Consider the following 7,286-nt stretch of genomic DNA (forward strand, 5'->3'; position numbering starts at 1 on the left):
TCATAGTTTTTACAAGAATAAATAATTAAATAGTGAAGTAATGTCACTTGCTTGAGAGTGATTAAAATAATTAGTTACTCTTTAATGACTTCATCAATTAGCACTACAAGAAAATCATGAAATAGAAACTAATTTTAAAGGCAAAAAATAATTAGTTGATATAGTGACTAAATTAGAGACCATTTTAGAAATTAAATTTTTTTGTTCCTAAATTAGTTTTTATTATTGTTAAATGGTTTCTAAATTAGTATCTAATTAGCTACCAAGATTTTTGTTACCAAATTTAAAATATAAATAATTGGTAGTTAAAACCTTGGTAGCTAATTCGATACCAATTTAGAAAGTATTTAACAATAATGAAAACTAATTTAGAAACCACAACTTTTTTTAGTCTCTAAAATGGTCTCTAATTTAATCACTATATCAACTAATTATTTTTTGTCTCTAAAATTGGTTTCTATTTCATGATTTTTTTGTAGTGTGGGATATAGGTTAATAGACTAATATGTTCATGATAATTTTTCAGAAAAAATGAAGAATAAATTAACTGATTAAGAGGTAAAATAATCAATTAAACAATGTTGATATTTCACTTGAACTCGTTTTCTCTTTAAATAATCGATTATCAACTTAACATACTCAATTATTCTTAATCGAATTTCAAAAGTGGTGTTTTTGCATCCTCTTGGTATGATCAAAGGATTAAAATATGCAACGTCCCATAAATACATCTGACTATTACAATACAAGTTCAAAATAAATCTGTACAAGCTTAGAGTTTTTCAAAATATCTTAATACATGATTAGAGCTTATAGAAATAGAAATATTTACAATATAAGTTTCAAAATAACATCCTAAAGCCCTTGAGAACCTCTGAGACCTGTATGATCATCTGCTCGTGTACATAGTACAATCATCACAGTTCAGAACACGGCAAAAAAAAGCAAGTGTAAGCTAGTGAAAATAAATTTTGTATAATATACACAATTAAATCAAAAAAGAAAAACCAAATTACATGGATCAATTTCTCAATTATTCAATCTTATTCAAATCCCAACCTAAAACAATGACATAAATCTCACATGGATCTACACATCTAGGATATTTAACAAACAAAATAACAACTAACGTCTTCTGAAAGACTCATATTAAGTAAGTCCTACCAAAAACTAACACCTGATCCAAAGATTTACAAAATATATCCTCTTGACTGTTTGGGATTTAATCTTGATTCCTTATTTTCAAGAAAGTTTTACAAAATAAATTCAGTCCCTTTAGTTTAGTCTAGCCACAAACCCTTTTTTTCTAACATTTTGAAAAAACAAAATCATATAACAGCTTTCTAAAGAGCTTAGTTTTAAAAATGCCATTCAATCCTCATTCTGTATATCTTTTACTAACATGTATTAAGAAAAATAATAGGAATCGACATGAAAAAATAAACTCAAGATAAAGTATAAAGAGAAGTGTTACAAAGGACTACAGGAAAAAAAAGGTTTTAGCATTATTTGGATTATTCTAAACACATAAAGGTTGTAGATTAAAATTAATTTTGCAAAAAACATATATTGAAGTTTCTTAAAATAAATTATATATATGATGAAGAATTAAACCCTAATCAATATTTTAAAGATATTTTGTGATCATAGTGTTATGTTGCTATCTTGTGCATAAATTAACTTAGAGAAGATATTCCACCACACCACATAATTAAGTCTAGGAATAATGATAATATCTTTAATAATTTTGCCCCTTATTCGTGCAACAAATGGTATATTGATATTCATCAGGGTATCTATCATTTTCATTTCCTCCTTCAGAATTTTCTGTTAAATCTGAGCATCATCATCATGTTTTATCAAACTCATAGTGTTGGATTCCTCGACAATTCACAGCATAATACCAATGCATGTTTGCATTTTTTTTATTTGTTATCTCTTTTAAAAACATCTCCATAAGATTATAACTTCATATTCACACTCCTTGTTAACTAACAAATATTAAGAATGTGAAATAAATCAATCTTAATGTAATCTAATTTTTTATTTATGTTACATTAGTAGCTCAGATTAATTAAAATTATATATATTTTATTTATTTTACATTTTATTACCACAATTCTAACTAAGTTTAACACATTTTCTCTCCTCTTTCTATATATGATCTAATCATATATAAAAACTATCGTGAAGTCACACCATTAATAATATTTTTATTACGTTTCCTAAAATTGTCTTGCTTTTCTGTTGTTATAAGCTAAGAAATGTAAAAGACGAGATGTGTTTTCTATGTTTAATTTTTCTTTTCAATTTGCCATCAAAATTTGCTTAATTTATGTCAAAATTCAAAGAAAGAGAATATTTTTTTCTACCATCAATCCTTTCTCTTAATAAAATAAAAAAGTGTTCTTAACACATAAAAAAATAAATGATTTATTTTATATTTAAAATATACACGGTAAGATAAGCATTTAACAGAAACTATAATTTCAGATACCAAAATAACTATTTGTTATTTTAATTAAATTATAAATTATTTTATAAATTAAAGAATTATTGGTATTTAAAATAATTTTTATTATTAATATAAAATTATAAAGTAGGTTTTATATTAATATTAAAATTAGTTACAAATTTTTTAATTACTAATATTATATTTAAATTGATTTATAATCTAGAATATTAGTAGTTAAAACCTTGATAGTTAATTTAAATATCAATTCAGAAACTACCTTATAAAATTTATTAATAACAAAAAAAATTTAGATATCAACAATTTGTTAGTCTCTTTCACTTAGTTAATATAGTGACTAATTAATTTTTTATTTAATAATTTTTTTAATAATATAAAATAAAAGAATAAATGATAACATATACTAATTAATATATATATATATATATATATATATATATATATATATATATGTACGTGTTGATAAACTTTGGAAATATCAAAATTCTTCAATAATGTGAAGACTTACAAACTAACATTTGTTATAAACTATTTTGATATAGGGGCAGAATGATAAAGATAATCTGTTAAAATATTTTGGTAGTAATATTGTAGGAGACAATGAGAGTGATAATAGTATATTCAAAATCTAACTCCTAAACAAATTTTATAATGTTATGAAGAAAATTAATTTTCAACAAATTAGAAAATCATAAGATATTTTTTAACTAAATCTATAACAAGATTTCTAACAAATTAATTAGAAAAACATAATATATTTTGTAACTAAATATATAACAACATTTCTAACAAATCAATTAGAAAATCACAATATATTTTGCAATAAGTACACAACATTTGTTATTCTTCGTTGTTATATACTGACTCTCTCAACTACAGTATATCTTTTCTATTAATTACTAGAAACATGTATGAAAATATTCCATTTGAAATTAATAGTTTATTTGATTACATTAGATTCTATAATTTAATAATTAAATATTAATTTATTTAAGAAAGATTAAAATACTCATTTATGTATGACTTTATAGGGTGAAAACTAAGCTGGTAATATATTAATCAAATTAAGATATTTTTCAAGGTAGAAATCTAGCAATACTTTTCAATATTTTTGAATGACATGAAGCAATATTATTTTACTTCAAGAACCATAAGAAAAAAATTTAAAAAAAATTATTTTCTTCCATCTTTTTCAAATCTTAATTAACTCTAGAGTATGATATAAATGTCAAATTCCAAGTTAACTTAATACGAATGACTCAAGAAAGATATTTTTCTTCCATTATTCAATTTACACTTATTAAGAATTTAAATTTATTAAAGAGTTGATGAATTTTTTCTTATATCCAACATTCATTCAAAACTAATGCTTTAAAGCATTAGGTGTACAAAATTAAAATATAACAAATAACTTATCAATTAAGATGATAATCTCATATCAAAGAAAATATATATTTTCTTGTAAAGAATTTTCCATTGATATTAAAAGGTGGTAGACATTAGAAAATCTCATTTGAGTGAGTTTAATGATTGCATCTATGTGTTTATCATATATATGTGAATTAATAAATGAGATATCTGTTACAATTTTTAATTTTCTATTGTAAATTATTGGGCTTTGTTTCTTTGGCCCAACTTTCCTTTTCTATTTTAGTTAGGTCTTAATCTTTCTCTTATATATACACCATGTATTTTACTTTTTAATATACAAGTGAATAAAAGTTTATTTTATATTTAGTTTTCTCTACAGGTAGGGTTTATCAAAACCTTTTTTTTTTCATTACGATTACGTACAATTACGTACACTACATTAAAGCATCACATCAGGCAAGGAATATTCATCATCTTCATTTACTATAATATGGTATCAGAGCCATTTCGAGCCTATCCTAGCGAGTGTTTGTGTTGGGCCTATCGTGCCACCCGCTATCGGGCCGCTATCGGACCACCCAAAATATATAGTCCCACGCACGAGTTGGCAGTCTCGGGTGAGGGGGTGGGTTGGAGATCCCGCATCGACTAGAGATTAGAGCCTTTCATTGTATATAAGTGGGTGCAAACCTCAACCCTATGAGCCGGTTTTATGGGGTTGAGTTAGGCTTAAAGTCCACTTTGTAATAATATCCATTAATATTCATCCATTGCATTTCATCACACATATATTGATATATATATTATTCTTTTCATAATAATCCTATTATAAGAAAAAAATAGACTTATTTCTCATTATCATAATCTCTATTATGACAACCAATCTTAAATTAAGGACTTTATTAAAACAACCATTATAGGACTTTATTAAAACAACCATTATATCAAATAATATAAATATTTTAAAGAAAAAAAGTTATTGTAAAAATAGAACTCATTGTCTTGGTAGTTAGACCTTTGGCACAGACACTTATTCCAACCAATCTTCCACTTGCACTAGATCTAATTAGTCATGAACCTCAATCCAATTTTCCACTTATACTTATCAAACTCCTCTACGCGTCTAGTGCTTTCTTGAATGGATTGACCACATTCTCTTTTCCATATATCTTTTCAATCTTGACATCAATGTGTTTAATGATCTTTTGGTCAAATGATACCTTCACAAATATGTTTGGCCAATTATCCAAACTGAGATTGATGCCGGTTCCTATTGGTAAAAATATTTTTTTGGAATTTTCCATGCTTACCTCCTCTTTAAGATGGTATCCATGTACATAGATTATGAAAGTCCAAGTAATGTTTAAAACTATCTCTATAAATCTTTATCAGTAGGATATAGGTGGTCTTTCATAAATCTTTCATGGATAACTATTATGATAACCAAATATTTGCATTTTGCGATGTTGGTATATCATTCCAAATAAGTAATATGTCATTCACATATAATAACAATATAATAACAATATAATATGTGATTCACATATAATTATATTTCGGCATAACTTTTAAAAACACAAGGTTCTTTCTTATATCTAAATAAAATAAAATAAAAATTAATTATTTTGTTGGAGGATCCAACTTTTAGAAACTTGTCTAGTGATAAACGTTTGATTCAACACTAATGATTTGAAATCCATTAGCTTTCATCTACTCCAAATCTTCATTTAGTTCACTATTAAGAAGAATCATTTTCACATCTATTTGCCACATTTCATCAAAGTATGATACTACAGTAAGTAGATTCTGAATCAATTTAAGTATAAGAGAAAGTTTCATCATAGTCTATTGTTTCCTTTTTGATGACATCTCTTAGAAACTAAGCGAGCTTTATAAGTCTCTACCTTTTATCTACTCCAAATATTTTCTCTTGTAAAACTATTACAACCAATTGATTTTTATATGATATAAAATTTTAACTAAAGTCCATACTTTGTTAATCCTCATTCATTTCATTTCAGCTTTCATAACTTTAGGGTTTAGGGTTTCATAATTTCTTTTCATTGTTTAGAATCCAAACTTTGCATATGACTTGATCATGAATATGGAGTCTTCAATTAAAGAAGAACGTGAAGAAACAATATCAAGAACATTTAAAGAATACAAAAATGTAAATAAAATAGAACAAAATCTCCTATATGTAAAAAATAGCTTGAAAAGAGGCATAGGATAATAATTCCTATAATAGCTTGTTGTAGGTAGAATAAGAATAAGAGGTGTTCAAACATTTTAGGTGGGAATTCAATCTTGCATTTGTAAACAAGACTTGGATGCTCATAACAATACCTTATAAATATGAACCCTTATGGAATTTTTAAAACATACCCTTGATAATAGAATTCATTTGAGCTTTTGAAAGCCTTTGAGTTATAATGCTGCTTGATTAGTTGAATAGTCCTGAGTGACATCTCTTTTATCTTGCCTTCTTAAGGTCACCAAGAAGTGTAAATGCCCCTAAGGATCTTAGCTAACCTGATGGAAGAGGCCCAAGCACAAGCCCACATGCAAGCCCACCAAAGGGTAGATTTGGGCCAACCATAGAGTTATGGCCAAGAGGATCCAAGAAGACGTTCTTTTACATGTTCAAATGCCATAAACTCTAGTGTAGAGTAGACTTTAATTTCTTGTCAAAATTAGCATAAGAATTTTATTTGTAATTTTCTTAGAATTAATTTTGGCACCTAAAACACCAACCTAGGTAAACTTAGAGTTTCTAAAAAAACCTCTAAATTTACCAAGGCCGGTCTAGAAAGCCCATGGAGAGGGTGAGCATAAAAACTAGACACACCCCTCCCCATGTGCTCATTTGTGCACCCATGTGCCATGTCCACCCATGTGCTTCACATTTACATTTCATTTGGCTAGCATTAGGGTTGCATTATGGTCCTCCTTAGCCTATAAAAGGAGGAGCCTACACCTTGTATTTTCAAGTTTATTGTGAGTAAAGTTATGCTGCCATTTTGTGCCAAGCTTTGCTTCTCCCTAGAATTCTAGGCTCTAAACTTCATCTCCTTCACCTCTCCTTGGGTTGGCCGAACCTCCCTAGCTTCATACACATCATGCACCTCCAAGATCACCATCACTCTTAGGAGGATCTTGCTCACACACCTCCATGGCTTCCGCACCCTTTTTTTTCTACATGATTCAAGAAGAACTTCATGAAAATGCCATCATTTGGTATCATGAGCTTGGGTTCTTCAAGATGAGTTGCTTTTGGTCTTTTCATTTTTAGTTCTTCTTTATTTCATGTTGTTCATCTTATTTCCATAATTGTCTTGCTGTTTTTTGCATTTTAATTTGTTTTGGTGTGCTTTGTGGAAGATCCAACCGAAGCACTTTTGTTCAATTGATCTTGAACAATTTCTTGTGCAATTTGTGATAG

This window comes from Phaseolus vulgaris, chromosome 4 (genome assembly GCF_000499845.2).
Source record: "Phaseolus vulgaris cultivar G19833 chromosome 4, P. vulgaris v2.0, whole genome shotgun sequence".
NCBI classification, from domain to species: Eukaryota; Viridiplantae; Streptophyta; class Magnoliopsida; order Fabales; family Fabaceae; genus Phaseolus; species Phaseolus vulgaris.